The sequence below is a fragment of the Pinus tabuliformis genome, chromosome 3_2, assembly GCF_031772625.1.
Source record: "Pinus tabuliformis cultivar Carrire ecotype Pingquan chromosome 3_2, CPIR1, whole genome shotgun sequence".
NCBI lineage: Eukaryota > Viridiplantae > Streptophyta > Pinopsida > Pinales > Pinaceae > Pinus > Pinus tabuliformis.
In genome coordinates, this window is record NC_142302.1 from 716,073,913 (window position 1) to 716,093,596 (window position 19,684).

The 19,684-nt window shown below is 37.3% G+C and overlaps 1 pseudogene; it reads left to right on the top strand.

The window, feature by feature from the left end:
* Positions 1 to 4,746: 4,746 nt before the first annotated feature.
* Positions 4,747 to 5,157, top strand: LOC149182641 (receptor-like protein kinase HSL1 pseudogene; annotated as a pseudogene).
* The last annotated feature ends 14,527 nt before the right edge of the window (positions 5,158 to 19,684 follow it).

Below are 19,684 nucleotides of genomic sequence, written 5' to 3' on the forward strand. Positions count from 1 at the left end.
CCTTTCCACTTCAACCTATTATGGCTCCATAAAAATGGTTTTGGGAAAGTAGTTTCCAAGCATGGGGAGGATGGATTGCTAGCTCTCCAAACTATATATGGGAGCAAAATATCAAAGATTTAAAAATGGAGTTGAAGCAATGGGCTAATAAAAATCAATCAAACATTAAAAGCCCAATCCATCTTCATAAAAATAAATTAGAAGTCCCGCAGTTGCAAATGGAACAAGCTGCCATCTCAAAGGATTCCTTTTGGAGGAAAATACCAAGTTTGAAAAATCTCAATTGTTTGAAATTGACTTTCGAATTAATCACATAGAATCATTAGTTGGTCAACGTTTCAAACCCTCTAATGTTGCTTTCATTTCCTTCTCATTTTTTTCTCCTTGTTTGTATCATGAAGTGTTGTTTCCTTACAGTCATTTAGCTTTGTATTTATTAGCTGGTTTGTAAAATGAGACTTGGAAAGACTAGCTTTCAATGTTTAATAATAAATAAATTTTCCACTTTCCCTTCGTAAAAAGTTTGATAAACATGCATTCCTTCATCAACAATAGAAGTAAGCTTATTTGAAAAACCAGTAACATCAACAACTTCATTAAATATTTTTGATATCATACATTCCTTCATCATCAATAGAAATGAACTTGCTTGAAAAAACAATAACATTGACAACTTCACTAGGAAAAAATTAAGTAATTGGTGACCATTTAGATGGGTCGTTATAAATCAAAAGTGACATAATGCCTTCTTTGATAATAGAGTATGCTCAATCAAACATCTCCATTTTTCTTGAATTTGGGATGCTTCTATTGCACAAATAGAGTATTACCACTCACTATGTTATGTTGTGATGTATCATTCAATATTTAAATAAAATATGTTATAAATAGTAACATAAAAGAAAATTAATTGTTAAAAGTAAGTATAAAGTAAGAGGTATAGTACATTGTTATTTATTAGGAAAATAAAATAAAAAAGGAAGAAAATTTAAGGATAATTACAAGTTTAAAAAACTAGCCTAGATCTCTCTTGCTATGTTTCATGTTAAAATCTTTTGCTCAATCTACTTATTGAAATATTTTATTTATAACTTACATTAAACTTTTCTTTGTTATTGATATTTTAAAATCTTATATATAAACCCTATAGTAAAAATAAAATAACACACCTCTCTACTTAAGGAAAGTTAAAATATACTAATTTTTTTAATTCAAATTACTTTAATTTTTCTCTATATAAAATAGATATAAAATTATGTTATTTAATATGGATATTGAAATATTTTACTTATGGTTGACAATAATATATATATATATATATATATATATATATATTTTAAATATCACATGTGAACTAAACATAGAATGAATTACACATCATGTACTATCAATAATACTATTTCATGTCATCTCCATATTAAGTAGTGAAGAAATTACATTTTTCATCATATTAAAAGGTAAATTATATATTTTTTAACTTTCGGTCACTTTATATCTCTATATAAAGATATAATATTATGGTGCAAATTAAAGTATTTAAATTATGACCCATGTTAATTTCTTGTATTATTACTATTTTAATTTGTTAATTTAAATTGTTATTTTACTATTTTTAGATGTAATGTTACATGACAACATCTCTACCATATTGGGTTGTAGAGTGCATATCGGCGCAATAAAATATGTTATAAATAGTAACATAAAAGAAAAGTAAATATAAACTAAGAAGTATAGTACATTATTAATTATTAAGAAAATAGAAGTATATGTTTATAAGAAAAAAATGAGATAAATTTAGCAAAACTCATTTAAATTGTGTTAAAATGGTTGGTTTTTATTGAGAATTATTAAAAGTTAATTGCACGAGAGGTGCTCTATAGCTCAATATAGGGGGAGATGTGTAGGTGTAAATGTTTGCAAACATAAATATTTAATATTTATATGTCGTCTCAATTAAAAAATAATATAAAACTTGGTATATGAGAAATAATAAAAAAATTAAAAGTAATTAGGCCGTAAGGTGTTCTTCTAGGAAGAACTTCCTTGGGATGCCACTCTGTATCATTGGCCACCATTAGATGGATTGTTAGATGATTGAAATATTTTCAGCCATTGGATCCTACCATTTGTCACCTTCAACCACCTGAACTATACGCTTATTCCTTTATTTCCATTGTCGCTTCCTTCCATAGCACTAAAACGTTGATTGTGGGAGCTTCATGTTCTCAGTGGAAGAGGTTTTATGATTTTTCAATTCAATTCAATGCAGGATTGTTGTCAAGAATCGTGTTGTCGAGTCTAACATTCATGGGCCAGAACCTAGCCCTTAACATTGTAGAGAAAGGCTTCCTGACCTCTACACAGCAAGTCACGAAACCTTAGAGCAACGAAGTCAAGTCGACGAAACCTGGAGCAGCGAAGTCAAATGGACGAAACCTGGAACGACAGGCAAGGCATGTCGCTGGGAAGGGTTTGTTGTATTTGGGAATGGGGTCTCTAGCAGTGAGGAGGGGATTCGCCATGGCGTGATGACACCATCAAGGCTTACATGTTCATGAAAACATCGAGGCCTAATATTTTTTTTCATAATCGAGCAAATAAGGAGCACAGAGGACTAGAAATAACAAACTCATAAATATTGAATCTGACAATGGGGGTGGGGGTGAAAATCCTTTGGTGATTGATATCATATGGAAGTCCTTTGAAATATTTTGTATGTGTCGGAGAGGAGGAAAATATTGAACACCTGGGACATTTGTGAATAAATTGCTCCTTAGACGAGTAAGGATGGCCACTCCCAAGTACATATGTTCGAAAGTCTAGTTGTCAAGAAATAAAGCTCTGCAATGAAGGCATGCCAAGAATATGTCAACGCTCTTGATATTCAGTAACCATTTTTCTAGTAGCTTGCCTTCTGAGATAGGGCTGGTAGCTAATATTTTTTCCTGAGATAAGGCTGGTGGCTAATATTTTTATAATTGATGGTAACAACAGTCATTTCATAGGTCCTCTTCCGGCCACTTGTGGTTCGCTAAACAAATTGTGTAAGTTGTATATTTTCCATAATCAGTTCTCTGGTAGCCTTCTTACTAACATATTGTCATGGAATGAGTTTGCAGACCTAAATTTGTCAAATAACATATTCTCGAGCCCTATTCCTAGAGAGCTAGGGGAGCTGCCAGTTCTTACATATATGGATCTTTCTGTTAATGCCTTGACAAGAGAAATCCCTCCTCAATTGGGAAATTTGAAGCTTAATAGGTTCAATCTTTCGGATAATCAGCTAACTGGAATTGTTCCTTCTGCTTTCAATCTCAGTTTTTACAAGTCAAGTTTAATGAGCAATCCTGGGCTTTGCAGCAACGATGGTCTTAAAGGGTTTAAATCTTGTTCTGACATGGAGGATAGCAGGAGAAAAAAAGTGTAATAGTTGGGCATGGTTGCTCCCAACACTGTTTGGTTTGGCTAGGGTCATTTTTGTGTTAGGACTGGCCTTGTTTTATAGACAATATCATCAATACAATAAATCTAAAGTTAAATATTTGTGAGGAAGTAATAACTCGCCCTAGATGTTGGCCATGTTTCACAGATTAGGTTTCAAAGAATATGGAATTATGGATTGCATAGATGAGGAAAATGTGATTGGAAGTGGTGGATTAGGAAAAGTGTACAAGGCCACACTTGATAATGGAGAAACTATGGCCATCAAGAGGTTGTGGAATAGTGGAAACGTTGAAGGCTCCACCTCCTGTAATGATAATGGATTCAAGGCAGAAGTTGAAACTTTGGGAAATATTAGGCATAAAAACATAGTGAAACTCTAGTGTTGTTGTGTCAATGATTATTTTAATATTTTGGTATCTGAGTACAAACCTAATGGCAGTTTGGGGGATCTCCGCCTACACGTTATAAATTTAGAAATAATTGTTTTAATGAGAAATTGTTTTGACATTTCTTGGGTGTCGAAAAAATAGTCGTCAGTTCCCAATTAGGAGAAGACTAAAAACTTTCTAGATTAACTATTTAAGGCTTAAGAAATTTACTTCATGGTCTGTAACAAGGTACTAGACAAGTTGCAATCCAATGTTAAAGGCTATTGAATTTTCGGTCAAATTTAATAAGTTGCAATCCAATGTTAAAGGCTATTGAATTTTCTATCAAATTTAATGTTTCTCGCTTTGAAAAATTGAAAGCATCACAGGGATTACAATTTTTTAGGGTTGAATTATGCAGCATACCTTTCATGTCCCAGCACCATTTTGTGAAGTTTGAAGTGTGAAGTTTGTGACTGAAATATTCATTTCTCTGATGTATGATTTCCTCTACCCCTGAATTATGGCAGAAAACCTTTGAAAGGCCTCTAGTGCTCTTCCATCATTATTCCACTTAGTCTAATGTCTCTCACCCAAGTACTCCATCTGGTGAATGCGTTGAGAGAGTCTCCACGACAACCATGGTTTTGGTGGCTTGGAGTCGAGTTGGAATTTATTATAGGAAGAAATTCTGAGGATTTCAAAGAAAGCTTTTATACTCAAGATTTGTTTCATTGGGGATCAACTTTCTCATAATACAGGGTATGTCAGGTACATGCTTCCCTCATGCCACCCAGATTATTGTAGTTAAGATCCCTTATAGATCTTCCTTTATCTTATTTTTGTGTTAGGACTGGCCTTGTTTTATAGACAATATCGTCAATACAATAAAGCTAAAGTTAAAGATTTGTGGCGAAGAAATAAGTCTCCCTAGATGTTGACCACGTTTCACCAATTAGGTTTCAGAGAATATGGAATTCTGGATTGCATAGACGAGGAAAATGTGATTGGAAGTGGTGGATCAGGAAAAGTGTACAAGGCCACACTCAAGAATGGAGAAACTGTGGCCATCAAGAGGCTGTGGAATAGTGGAAACGTTGAAGGCTCCACCTCCTGCAATGATAATGGATTCAAGGCAGAAGTTGAAACTTTGGGAAAGATTAGGCATAAAAACATAGTGAAACTCTGGTGTTGTTGTGTCAATGATGATTCTAATATTTTGGTATCCAAGTACATGCCAAATGGCAGTTTGGGGGATCTCCTTCATGGCCCCAAAGCTGGTGACCTTAATTGGCCTACACGTTACAAATTTAGAAATAACTCTTTTAATGAGAAATTGTTTTGACAGTTCTTGGGTGTCGAAAAAATAGTTGTCATTTCCCAATTAGGAGAAGACTGAAAACTTTCTAGATGAACTATTTAAGGCTTAAGAAATTTACTTCATGGTCTGTAACAAGGTACTAGACAATTTTCAATTCAATGTTAAAGGCTATTGAATTTTTGATAAATTTAATAAGTTGCAATCCAGTGTTAAAGGCTATTGAATTTTTTGTCAAATTTAATGTTTCTCGCTTTGCAAAATTGAAAGCATCACAGGGATTACAATTTTTGAGGGTTGAATTATGCAACATACCTTTCATGTCCCAGCCTCAGTTTGTGAAATTTGAAGTGCGAAGTTTGTGACTAAAATCTTCATTTCTCTTATGTATGATTTCCTCTACCCCTAAATTGTGGCAGAAAACCTTTGAAAGGCCTCTAGTGCTCTTCCATCATTAGTCCACTTAGTCTAATGTCTCTTGCCCAAGTACTCCATCTGGTGAATGAGTTGAGATTCTCCACGACAGCCATGGTTTTGGTGGCTTGGAGCCAAGTTGGCATTGATGATAGGAAGAAATTTTGAGGATTTGAAAGAAAGATTTTATACTCTGGATCTGTTTCATTGGGGATAAACTTTCTCATAATACAGGGTTTGTTGGGTACATACCCTCCATATGGGTATTGTCCAAAATTCAAAGCAGCATGCTGCCCTCATGCCACCCAAATTATTGTAGTTAAGATCCCTGCTAGATCTTCCTTTGTCTCAAACTTTGGCCTCCAAGATAGATTTCTTTTATCGTAATTCCCTTTGTTTATTGTTTCATTGGGAAAATTATTTTTAAGGGAATTTGGAGCATATTGACCACTTCCTTTGCCCTCGAGAATCAAGATAGGGCAGGGAAAATCTTTTTCTATTTTTTGCAGTTTAGTCTTGTTGTATAAGGCATTTAAAATGGATGATATAAAAATGCTAGAGTTAAAAATTGTTAATTTTCATTTAGGCAACTAAAATTATTGTCAAATGAAGACCTATTTGTGAGGGATCCAACAAGACATTACAATGTGCTCCTTAATACAAGAAATGTCCATTTTTTTCAACTAAAGTAGGCCATAAAGAGGATATGGAATAGTGTAAACATTGAAGGCTCCACCTCCTGCAGTGATAATGGATTCAAGGCAGAAGTTGAAACTTTGGGAAAGGTTAGGCATAAAAACATAGTGAAACTATGGTGTTTTTATGTCAATGATGATTCTAATCTTTTGGTATACGAGTACATGCCTAATGGAAGTTTGGGGGATCTCCTTCATGGTCCCAAAGTTGGTGACCTTAATTGGCCTACACATTACAAAATTGTAGTTGGAGAAGCTCAGGGTTTGGCTTATTTGCATCATGACTGTGTACCTCCTATCATCCATCGTGATGTGAAGTCCAACAATATTCTGCTAGATGTTGATTTTGGTGCTCGTGTGGCTGATTTTGGACTTGCCAAGGTCCTTCAGAGCTGTGAGAAGGGAATCGATTTCATGTCTGCAATTGTTGGATCCTATGGTTATATAGCTCTAGGTACATAGAAAAATACATATGAACAACTTTCTTTCCAATATAGACACAGTTTTAATTGAAAATAAAATTTGTTGACATTGTCTCACCCCTGCCTAAAAATTATAAATTGGTTTTAATAACTCCAGATTAACATTGTGAAGGATAAAACACCAGGTGCAAGCTTTGGCAACATACAAAATTTAGGATCTAGATATATCTTTGTTTATTTATTTTTTATTTATTTACTTAGTTCATTACCTTGGTTCTGTAGGCCCAATAAAATTTGCATCCCACATTCCAACTTGAATGGCATGAGTTTCAAAAATTGAAGTACAAGTCCTAGGTGCTCCTGTGTTTCTAGAAGCACTTCCAACAACCCAAAAAGAATACTAAGAAGTACCAAGATCTAAAATTCTCTTATGATTTAGAGTGGCAATTGCATTTGAAATGTGTGGCTTCCATTCAGTATGAACTTTAAAGGGATCCTTAGACTCTTAGAGCGTAACTTACCTAGTTGTCAAAGTAGTATATTTTCATGACCATTTAGTTATTTGATTTTTTTCAATATGACATTCTCACCATGACATGAGAATCCTTACACAGGCTTTTTACAGTTCATGAAAAGTTAATATCCACAACTTCTAATGTTACCCTTTGAAAAACATTGAAGTCTGGGCCTGAAACTTGGTAGCTTAGTATTTCATATTGCATATTGCATATTTCAAATCAAGTATATTTTGAGAACCATGAATTTGTTTTGTTAGAAGTTGTAATCATGACGTAATAGAATGCTTTTTAGAACTTAGGTGGAGGTTGTGAAGCCATAAAGGAATTCGCCTGGGCATCTATCTTCAGTAAACAGACCTATGTTGTGAATTTTCATTTGTTCTCTTAATATGCATAGGAGCTAGATAGGGTTTGGACATACAAAATTTTGAAACCGTATCTCTTGTGAAAAATCTCTAGTATCCTGAAGCAACTTAGAGTTGTGAAGTCATTCAAATGAAATAGAGAATTTATAATCGAAATTGTTATCTCAAAACTCAAAATTAATCACTTTTTCATTTCATTCAAAATATGCATACACTCTCAAGGTGAATGAGAAAAATGGCATCTATAGTTTTGGAGTGGTGTTTCTAGAGCTAGTGACAGGCAAGCAACTAGTACTTCAAGATTTTGACAAGAGTAAAGACCTCGTAATGTGGGTGTGCACTAGAATTGAGAAGAAAAATGATGGGATACATGACATACTGGATTCTAGAGTAATGGTAGATTGCTTCAAGGAATAAATGGTTGCAGTCCTCTTGTCTTCATCTACACATGTTAAAACTTCAGAGTTGTAAATTTTGCAGCACCAATAAACCTTTGGAGCAGATGTTTCTAAATATTGATCCCAAGCTTTGCTTCTAAACCTGATACTATATCTGCATTATCAACTGGGGAAACCCATATGCATTTGTGTGCTTGTTACAATTACTCCACTAAATAAAACTACCAATGTTAAGCATTAATTGTAAGTAAAGAAAGCATTCAAACAACCACATCCAACTAGTAAGAAATACAAATAAAACAGCATAGACAAATTAAGCAGGTCTTACATCACACTTTGGCTCTTCTACTTGGAATGAAGAATTTTCTCACCGACATCACAAACAACCCCATAGTGCAAGTCCCTAGAAAAGTCACAAATTTCTCATATGGTTGTTTATTTGTTTTAACATCCCTTAATTTAAACAATAGAGGTCAATTATACGCCTAAAATCACACTGATTTTTGCATAGAAGAGTCATCACACAAAGTTATTTCCGAGTGGAGGTCCAGGCAATGTCCAAGCAAGTAAGTGTTCTCTATAAATTTTATCATTTGGATATACAACTCTATTAGAATCAGCCATCATATAGGTATCCAAACCATTACTGTGAATCATTATTTATTTCCCACAGTTCGAAATCTACCAAGCTACATGTGAATACTTGATCCTCTCCTTTATGTTTCCAGTATTTGTTGAAGTAAAATAGAGCAGTGAATTCTCTGATGCCCAAATTTGTCATCCTAGAAATTTTGATTTTTACTTCTGTCCTCAAGCTGGCCCAATAGTAAGTATTGTTATATGGGTATATTGTCATTGATCAAATGGTTTTTGCTATTTTATTTTCAATCTTGGTGGGATGCAACTTTAGAAGGTCAACTTGGGATGCAACTTTGGATTACATCTAGCAGCAGATAGAGCTTTCATAATTTGAGGGTTTGAAAAATTATTGAATAGGAATTTCTCTGTGCAAATTGAGTGAGGTATGGGGATGGGGAAATTGGTATATTTTTCATTGTTGGACTATCTTCTCAAGACCACTTAATAAATGACAATGTGAACTAAAACATGTAACATACCTACATGTAGTCCACATATTAACTGCTACAGAGATTGACAAGTAGCAGAATCTAGAAACTGAGATGAATAAAACCCAAACCCTTACCTGGAAGGAGGTTGGAGAGAGGAAGGATAGCCTAAATTTTGAGGAAAGCTAACATTTTATGCAATCACCTGATAAAAAGGTGAAATTTTACTCAAAAAACACTTACTACAGCAAATGATAGTCTTCAAGTATGTGGTCAATGATAAGGTATGTTGGAAGGCCAAGGTAGTATGACTTGTCTATCATTGATGATCTAAATAAAATGAGAAACATCATCATTATTATATTTATGTGCAACCCTAGGATACAGGGTATTGTTGAATCTGTGTTGGAGCTTGAGCACGTGTGAATCTTAGAAGCCTCTTTTACCAAAGTTTTCGATGTGGGGTACAAGCACTCAGGATTTACATGCTTTCTAGATGAGGTTAGTTGTTTACCTAGGCTCCCGATGTATCCTCTAGAAAGATTTGATTACTAGAGGCCACAACGTAAGCTACTTTTGGTACCAACTCAACAAGCTCATGGATTTTTACAAGTGTGAAGAAGTTGGTTACATGGAAACATTGCAAAAAGAACTTAAAAAGGTTATTTAATTGCACTGATAAATTTCCACTTATAGTGCCAGATACCATGTTTTATGTTTATGATTATCATTTGTATATGAAGTGAATGAATGTCAATTATCACTAGAAAATCAACAACATCGTGCATGTCTTATCATTGATTATTGTTCTTAGAATGGGTAGGATTGGTCATGTCCAATGAAGAAGCTTCTCATATGCTTTTAGATATTTATGTCTTCCCATTGTTAGCAGAAAGAAAGAAAAATGTGGAAGAGGAATTCAGGTTAGCTAACTTGGAAATCATCTTAGGTTGTATCTAATATTGTGTTGAAGTCCACTTGTACAACAGAGAGCACCTTATCCATAGAATTATATTTTGGATGATTCAGATGGTGTTGTTATTATTGTACATACTTGTGTAGCTGAGATTGACTTGTAAAGATGGGGCAAGCTTGTGATTTTCTCCTTGCAAACACTCAATAGCAATTTCATTATTCAATCATTAAAACTTGCCACAAAATCTATATTGAGATTATCCATTCAAATTTAAAATAAATCATGTATATTGAAATGATGAAACATTCAATAAAATAGTCTATTATTTTTACAAATGGTAATTATAGTAACGAACTTATCTTGCAATTATAATATATGATATAACTCAATTCTGCAAAATTTAAATTTCAAAGTTTTTCTCACATAAACATTGATGTTTTCTCACATAAACATTGATAAATAAATAAAATTGCATAAAATTTTAACTTCTCTCTTCTATGCTAGTCTTTCCTAAGCTCTTGCCTTACGACTTTCCCATTGCAACATGTAGTGTAATTGCTAGTATAAAACCCTGTATGGGGGATAGTGAGTAAATGAGTGTAAACATTTAAATGTTGACTCAATTAATAATAATAAAAAGTTAAAAGTAATAAAAATAATAAAAATTAATTTATTATAATGTAATTTTCTTTTGTAAGGCAGTTTAGTCCCTCCAATTCAAGTAAGAAATTATGGTTTGGGAACAATTGCATAAATAATTATAGCTTACATTGGTCAATTCTAAATTTATAGTGTCAAAGGAACTTATATCAATTGGTATGGTTCACGATTTGTGTCCCAAGTAGCGCGGGTTCAAGTCTCCGAAGATATGTTGGCCCTTGTGGAATTTATTAAATATTGGTTCTACTAGGTGGAATAGTGGTAGTCTGATTGTGCCTAGTGGAATGTGATCGATAGGAAAACATAAATAATGGTGGGAAGTAATTGTTTACATCTTATTCCTATCAATTTCTTATGAAAACACTTGCTTAAATTATGGTGGGAAGTAATTGATGGTAAATAACCTCTTTTAGAGTGAAAAGAGATTTGATCCCTCTCACCGCTTGGTAGATCTGAAGTTAAAATGGATCTAGGCTTGTCGAATAATAAATGTCTAATTATACAAAATGAACATAAAAAAAAAAAAAAAAAAATTCACTTAAATTGTACAATTTTTCTGTATTGAAACTATTAGACATTAATAGAACAACAAATGTCTAATTACACAAAATGGTCATAAAAGTAAAAATAGATCATTTTAAATGTTGGTGTTTATTGATATCAAATTTAACTATTAAACTTTTTTTACCATTTATATGTAAAAAAATAAATTATATCTTATAATTTAATGGGCCTATAGGTATTAAGAGCCTTTGGCATGCCCTTTGTGGTTCTGGCATTTGGCAATCCATTGTTAAGGAGAAATATCTTAAAAATTCATCAATATCTGCTTGGATTAAGGATGGGACATGCACCCCTTGTATGTCATCCTACATTTGGCGAGTTTTGATGAAGATTAAACATTGGTTGATGGGCAATATTATATGGGATATTAGATCGGGTTCACAGGTGGAGAACAAATTGGATCTGATTCACGGTTTCATGGGGGATCAAACACTGCCTATCCTACTCATATGACAATTACAGGATTTGGAAATTTACTATTTAGACTACATCATGATGACATGCGATCTAAACTTTTTAAGTCCAACTTAGCTCAACTCATGGGTTTTGGGCCTTCTCAATCAACTCGATATGAACTACAGTAGTTACATCAAAAACCTTACAATGGCTGGCTATTCCTAATGCATAAGGAGGATGTTTTCACATGGGATTGTAAATTAATGCAGGGTATGGTTTATGTATAGGAAGCATATCAATACAGTACACAACCACTACAAGTTTCTTGCGAGTGGGATTGGTTTAAAGAAAATTGGTCATGGAAGATCCCAATCAAGATTATATACTTTGGTTGGTTGGCTAGAAGAAAGTAAATCTTGACATGGAATATTTTATGTCATCGTGGTTCAGTGGTCTGGGTTGTTGATTTTATGTATGGTTTCTCTAGAGGACGTGACCTACCTTTTGCTCAATTGTCCGGTGGCGGTTTCTATTTGGAGGTCAGTTGTGCATATCTTAAATAGCAATGCAAATTGATATTCTACATGTGTGATTGATTGTATTAAGGGCCAAATGTCTAGTAACAAAAAATTTTGATCACTGCCACTTTATATTATTTGGAGAATCTAGAAGTATGAGAATAGATGCATTTTTTAGTAGCAACTTGTGGATATCAAGAGGACCAGCATGAATATAGTTTCTCTCTTCCAAGAGTCTGGTCCTGGGGTAGGTAAATGTCTTAGGCAATGCATTACACTTGTTGACATTTGGAGTCTCCACCTAGTGGGTTTATTCGGTGAGGAATCAAGCTCATGAAAATGTGGGAGTGGTGCTTTTATTATTCTTAAGCTTGAGCATTCCTACCATTTCAGTTAGTTTAGTGGGATGGGAACCAATATGAGGGTGAAGATCATAGCACTCTAGGGAGTTTTATTCTGTGCAAACTGGTTATCCATTAAGGTGTTGGATGTTTATGGCGATTCAAAAGCAGATATTCAATGGGTTGCAAATGAGACAACACTAAATCCATATACACTTTCTTTCTGGATGTTAAGGATTAAAATTTTGATTGGTATTTTTTACACGATGTCTTTTGCCCATATATATCAGGAGCAAAATGAGATCGCAAATACTTTGTCAAAAGTTGGGCTTTGTCAACTTCTTGGAGAGAGCAACTACAATGCATATTTCAATGACAAGTATCTTGAATATGGGAAAATCTACTATACTTGACATAGTGGGGGACAATCATGCTTGGTTTTTCCATAATAGAAGTAGACATGATTAATATATATTAGAGATATAGGTAGATGGTTTCTTTTTTGTAAAAAGTTGATGATTATGTATTAGGCTCATTTTGCTAGATGCCCTATCAAACAGAAGGATCGTTATGTTAAACTTGGGTTATGCTTGATGAGTAGAAGTATGAAGGAAGGATATTTCAGAAATATGCAAACAATTTATTTTAATAGAAAGTTCGTTGTTTTTTTCCTACTAAAAAAAATCATTATGAAAAATTCCTCGTGCACACATAAGTGAATTGAAGTCTATTATATGTCCTCTTTTAAAAAAATATTCAAGGGCTTAGATATAACAGTAAAAAACAAAAACAAAAATCATTTTTGGGCAAGATTCAATTTTCGTGAGGGCTTAGCCTTGAAGTCATGGAGCACCTTGAGGTAGTGGTCAAATGTGTGGTTGCACCCAGAGATAATATATTAATGGTTTTGTGACCCATGCATACATAAGTGGATCAAATCCCACCCCAATGTTCTTGTTTAAAAAGGGCCCAAGGTGGTTGAATCCAATAGTGAAAAGCAAGGAGTTTTAACCATTAGGAAATATTCAATTCCTATGAGGGCCTAACCCTGAAGCCATAGGGTCACCTTCAGGTAGTGGTCAAATGTGTGGTTACATCCAGAGAAACTATATAACTCCACACCTAAGTGGATCAAAGCCCACCCATGTCATTTTTTGAAAAGATCCCATAAAACATAAAATAATTGGTGAATAAGTACACTATTAAAACATTTCTTATAATCAAAACTTCATATATAATCCCAACACCTAATATATATATAATAACAACAAATATTCTAAAACCAAACATTATATAATTATTTAAAATTCAACTCACGTCCTTTATAAAGATATCTATTTAGAATTTTATCTTTAATGTTGATCATTGATTGTATATTCATACTCAATAAACGTTGGCAAGATATTAAAAAATATGCTTTCTTATAACGAAGTTTCATATGAATTGAGTTGAAGTTTTGTAACGTCCCTTCCTAAATTATTTTGGAATAGGATTAATTTCTACATTTTGGGGCCGATTTTGGAGGTGATGGGGTCCATTCGATTTTAGTGGAGGCTAGACTTAGTAGAAGTTATTTCGATGTGGTTAATTTGTACGTGGGGGCCACCCACACTAGGAGAATATGCATTCCCTAGTTCAATTTGCATGGAGGGAAATAGATGGTTAAGTGAGGGACCCATGATAGAGGGAAAATGGAGGGAAAAGTGCTCCATGAAACCTATATAAGGAAGGCAACTCTCCTCATTTCAGCATCTTATCTTTTGACATATTGAACTCAATCTTAGTTGCTTGAGCTACTTATCCGGGTTACTGTGATGTTTAGCACACAAGTGTCTCTGAGCAGAGATCTCAACCCTTGCTTTGGTGGACTTCGAGTGCTAGCCCTAGAAGGGAGTTCTTCTTCATCTTGGTTTGTAGCAGCAGCAAGGAGACGAGTTACAACAATTGTAAGTCAAGTACCAGTAACAGGGGGAGTAACAACCGCGCAGGGATTGTGCAGTCATAGCGTGAGGCACTCCAAGAAGTTGGGGAGACAAGAGCATCCTTCATCATTTTCAAGAGTATAGAGGGTAGCTACAAACAAGAGGGTCATCCTACACGCAGCTCTCATTTCATCACACACGGGACTGCATCATCTCCTCCATGACTGTGAAATCATTGGAGTGAGACTCTTTGGGGCAGCATCATCAGGGGGAGTTTGGAGCTGGGAGGCTGGGAGATAATTTGGAGGGCCATTTGAGGAGAATTGATGGTGTTGGTACAACAAAGATTGACAGGATCAGTCACAGCAACCAAGGGAACCAATTGAGGAGTCAACTTTTGAAGGTTGGAACCAAGGGAAACCCTTGTTGGGTTTTTCTAGGTTTTGGTCAAGGATCACACTACTAATTTTATAGAATTTTCTAGGCAGATCTAAGGGGTCAAATAGGTGTCCCAACTCAGCCAGCAACTAAAGGAGCTAAGGGGAATTTGAGTCAAAATTTTGAGGTCAACATTTGACCAATTCCTTCGTGGGTTATTCTTGGTATTTTGTGGAGAGGTCGGGGTTAATTTCCCGTAACTTTCTGAGCACTGAAGGTGGGGTTTCCAGCATCATGTTTGCAGCATACAACACAGTTTAACAAGGGCAGCACAGGGCATCATTGTAGTAGTTATTTGTGCCATCTGGGCTTGACATATTACCAATTGGGCTTGATCACATTTGCCATTGAGGCAAGCCCAGGTGCACCACTTCCACATTATTGTACTCTTCTCCCAGATTATAATAAAATGGCTCAGTTGTTGGTTATTCCTGGACTTTTTATGGGTGTGTACTGAATGTTTGAATTGTATGGTGTTGTTTTTATTGTTTGCTTTACATAGCACTATTTTTATTAGTTTGGAACATTGCAGTGGTATAAAAGCATGATCTTGGCCCAGCTGTGGGAAACTAGCCAGAAGATCATGGAAGCTTTGGGTATGAGTGCACAGTGACAGGTGAAACTAGAGACAAACCCATGGCTCAAGGGAAATCCAGTATGCAGAAATTCTAGGGTATAATTCATTGGGACGATGAGCGGTTGGCCGAGTTGAGGAGGGTGACAGACCAAAACCATCCTCACCCTTACAAAAGAGGCGTTAGAGGTGAGTAGGCCTTGGGGGTGCGGCCATCTACATCATGTGGGGAAAGTCGACCAGATTAGGGCACAAGATCTCCTGAAAAGCGGCAGACAGGACAGATACAGTTAGAGGGTGAGACCAGGGGGCGCTTTTGTTGGTGGATACATGGCTTTAGATATTAGGAGCCTGAGGAGGAGGTTGAGCATGATGCTGAGAGCCCACAGTATGGAGAGGATCACATCGATATAATCAGTGTGGCACAAGAGTCACCTTTATTAGAGACCTCTTTGGTAGCCCGAATTGACACCTTGGTGGAGAAGATAGAGCCTACACACATAGAGTCATTTGTTGAGGAGGATCCACCCATGGACGAGATGCCAACAATTGTTGAGGTATCTAGAGATGTGATAGAGTTCACAAGCGATAGATGCCCATAGTAGTTCCACTTATTTTAGGCTAACCTTCTAACATTAAAAAGGAAGGTCACATTAGTGCATGAGGCTATTCTGCAGCAGAACGAGGAGTTGGAGGGCATGAGAATGGTTTGTGTTGAGTCCACGACCAAATTGACTCACGTTGGGGAGTGGTTGGATTCCCTACGTGTGCAGCTAAAGTGCACGTTGGAGGGTGAGAGCAACTGCCTTTGGGCATACATAGGCGGGCTTGGCAGCATTTTTAGGTTACTTTGGCGCATTGGATAGAGAGAGACAGAGCTACCTAGTCAGGTTTTATGTATTGACCATGATAGCAAGATGAGAAGACATGAGTTGCACAGAGTGCAACACCCACATGTTGAGGTCGTTCTATATGAGGGAGTTCGTGCATTTGATCCCTCTCTTAGGGTTGGGTGGCGAGAGATTCTGAGTTGGTACCCAGTGGAGTGGTCTATGGAGATGGTAGTGGACCCAAGTGGAGCTCAGCAGGAGTTTCCAAGCACTGGGGATGCTAGAAGCCCCGACTGGCATTGGGATCTGGGAGGGACCACCTATCATTTCCCAGGTCTACCGATTGACTACAACCTATAGGTTATATTTGACCTAGCAGTCAATCATTTACCTATGCTAGGAGAGTTTCAGTTAACACGAGTGGCCAACCAGTTTATGGACAGGCTTCTTGGGTTGACTTGGTACGACGTTTATACATAGGATCATGAGATGATCAACACACTCTGGTAAAAGTTTGTCGGAAGAGGTTGCATTGGCAGACCACCAGATGACACATTATATGGAGTTGGGGATTCTTCACTTTTGTGTGGGTAATAAAGGACGCAGAGGAGAAGAGTAGGGGTAGCATCATTGTTGACACATAGTGAGATTCACTTCTCAGATCCATCAGGGAGGATTTGGAGTGAAGATCCATTCACCAGAGGGTATGATGATATCACGATGGAGGTGATGATATCGGTTAGGTGTGGGCTTATGCATAGGGACATAGCTTTAGGCCATCTCATTCGAGAATGGGTAGGAGGATTTAGAGTGGAGCATTAGCCTGCAAATGGGCATGGAGATGCATGGGGGAATGCCTCACATCGCATTGAGTGCATGTAGGGAGTAACCGGTGTAGTGACACAGGAGGGACATAGGACGGTAGAGGATGGCATAGTCGTAGCCATGGGTATCCAGTGGTGTACAAGGATAGTTTGCGACATATAGTGGCATGTCAAGGAATGCAGTGTTGCTTGGGGGTGTGCAGCGGTGCATGGTGCAGTGCAGCGGCTCTTGGAGCATTGCCCCCAAGGAGGAATATGGACAGGGGCATTAGATGTACTGTTGGATGCATCTCACCTAGGATCGATGAGGACATTGTTGAGCATCTAGGGACACCATGCTTAGCAAAGACAAGGCTTTGAGGGAGTTACCAGCGGATCTGAGGCAGAGAGAGTGTCACCTGTAGGATCAATCTTGGGCATTATGGTAGAATTTTGATCATACCATTTGGTACATACATGCCCATCATCCTCTAGTGTTTCTTACAGTCACAAAGTGTTTGGTTGTTTCCCCTTGACACTCTCCATTCAGTTAGTGGGGCATGGGAGGCTCACCCTAGACAATTGGATGAGACACCACGTGCTATGAGCCGGGAGGAGACTCTTCAATGGAGACCCTTGGTAGGTGCACGATCTGTCGAATACAGGCTTAGGGATGGTGTGGTTGATAGCCGAGGTAGCATATATTCCACCCATGAGCTCACACTTGAGGGACGGTGGATGGTAGACTTTGTCTATAGGAGGGTAACCAAACTCCGAGCAGTGTCAAGATGTATCATCAGGAGTTGGGATAGTGGATTTCACTACGTGTTCTGGCAAGAGTAGGGTAGGTTCACAGGCATGGGACCTACTCCTTATACTTGGGGTCCACCCAGGGAATACATATAGGGATCGAAGATGAGGGTTAGATGGGTTCTAGATGGTAACGACATTGTGCAGCAACATCCTGTGAGGGATGGGAGTTATGAGCTCCCTGTATGTTTGTGGAATCTTGGGATCAGGTTGGCAGGCAAATCACTCCACTTTATGATGAGAAGGGTCATGCTAGAGGATGATCCAATTCACTTTGGGTTTGACACATGGGGGATCATTGAAACCTCGACTGCATGGCGAGGCAGACTTGTCCTGTTATGGCTCAAAGTTGAGATTGGAAGTGGAGGGGTAGATATTGGCATCATGGAGATGCCCAGGAAGGATGAGCTTCACTCTCACAGATTTTTCACCACGAGGCCTCGGGAGGGGAGGATATTGTCTACACACGATGGGGAGTATTTCATAGTCAGAGTAGCACAGCACTAGCATGGTGGCACCACTGCGGGACTAGCAGGGAACTGGGGCATCACAACTCTTCACAACTTAATAACCTTTAGGGATGAGCTAGCTACTATAGGGGGAGATCATATAGATCTTCCATTGGGATCTAGCAAGTCATTGATGGAGTAGGGGACTTCTGGTACTTGAACTGGACAGGATAATGAGTGGAGCGAGGGGAGATTCATGTTGGATAGGATGACCTGGGATCTTGGTATTGAAGGATTCTTTCATATCAAGGTAGTGCAGAGGTCAGGCACGATCCAGTGACACATATGGGACCATAGAACATTTTGCAGTGACAGTGGGGAGCAACAGTTAGAGAGGATGGTTGCTCAGGCATTGCTTGAGGACAAGCGATTTTTGGTGCATTGGAGGAGCTTACCAGATGAGGATGCTACTTGGAGGGCGAGCACATACTTGAGCATCCAACATTGAAGTTTCTTGAGAACAAGCAAAATTTGGGAGGGGAGGATTGTAATGTCCCTTCCTAAATGATTTTGGAACAGGATTAATTTCTACATTTTGGGGCCGATTTTGGAGGTGATGGGGCCCATTCGATTTTACTAGGAGGCTAAACTTAGTAGAAGTTATTTCGATGTGGTTAATTTGTAAGTGGGGCCACCCACACTAGGAGAATATGCATTCCCTAGTTCAATTTGCATGGAGGGGACTGACGATGGAGAGAAAATGGAGGGAAAAGTGCTCCAAGAAATCTATATAAGGAAGGGAACTCTTCTCATTTCAGCATCTTATCTTTTGACATATTGAAACCAATATTTGTTGCTCGAGCTGCTTAGCCGGGTTACTATGTTGTTTAGTACATGAGTGTATCTGAGCGAAGATCTAAACCCTTGCTTCGGAGGCCTTCGAGTGCTCTTCATCTCATTTTATAGCAGCAACAAGGAGGCGAGTTACAACAGTTGTAAGTCAGGTATCAGCAACAAGGGGAGTAACAGCAACACAAGGATTGCACAGTCACAGCATGAGGCACTCCAGGAAGTTTGGGAGACAAGAGCATCCTTCATCATTTTTGGGAGTATAGAGGGAAGCTACAGACAAGAGGGCCATCCTACACGCAACTCTCATTTCATCATACGTAGGACTGCGTCATCTCCTCCATGGCTGTGCAGTCATTGGAGTGAGGCTCTTTGGGGCAACACCATCCAAGGGAGTTTGGAGCTGAGAGAATCGAAGATCATTTGGATGGCCATTTGAGGAGGATTGCTGGAGTTGGGAGAGAATATATTGACAGGATCAATCACAGCAACATAATTCAAAATTAAAGGAGGGCCAAGTAGTCAAGGGTCAATTTTTGAAGGTTGGAACCAAGGGAAACCCTTTCTGGGTTTTTCTAGGTTTTGGTCAGGGATCACACTCCTAA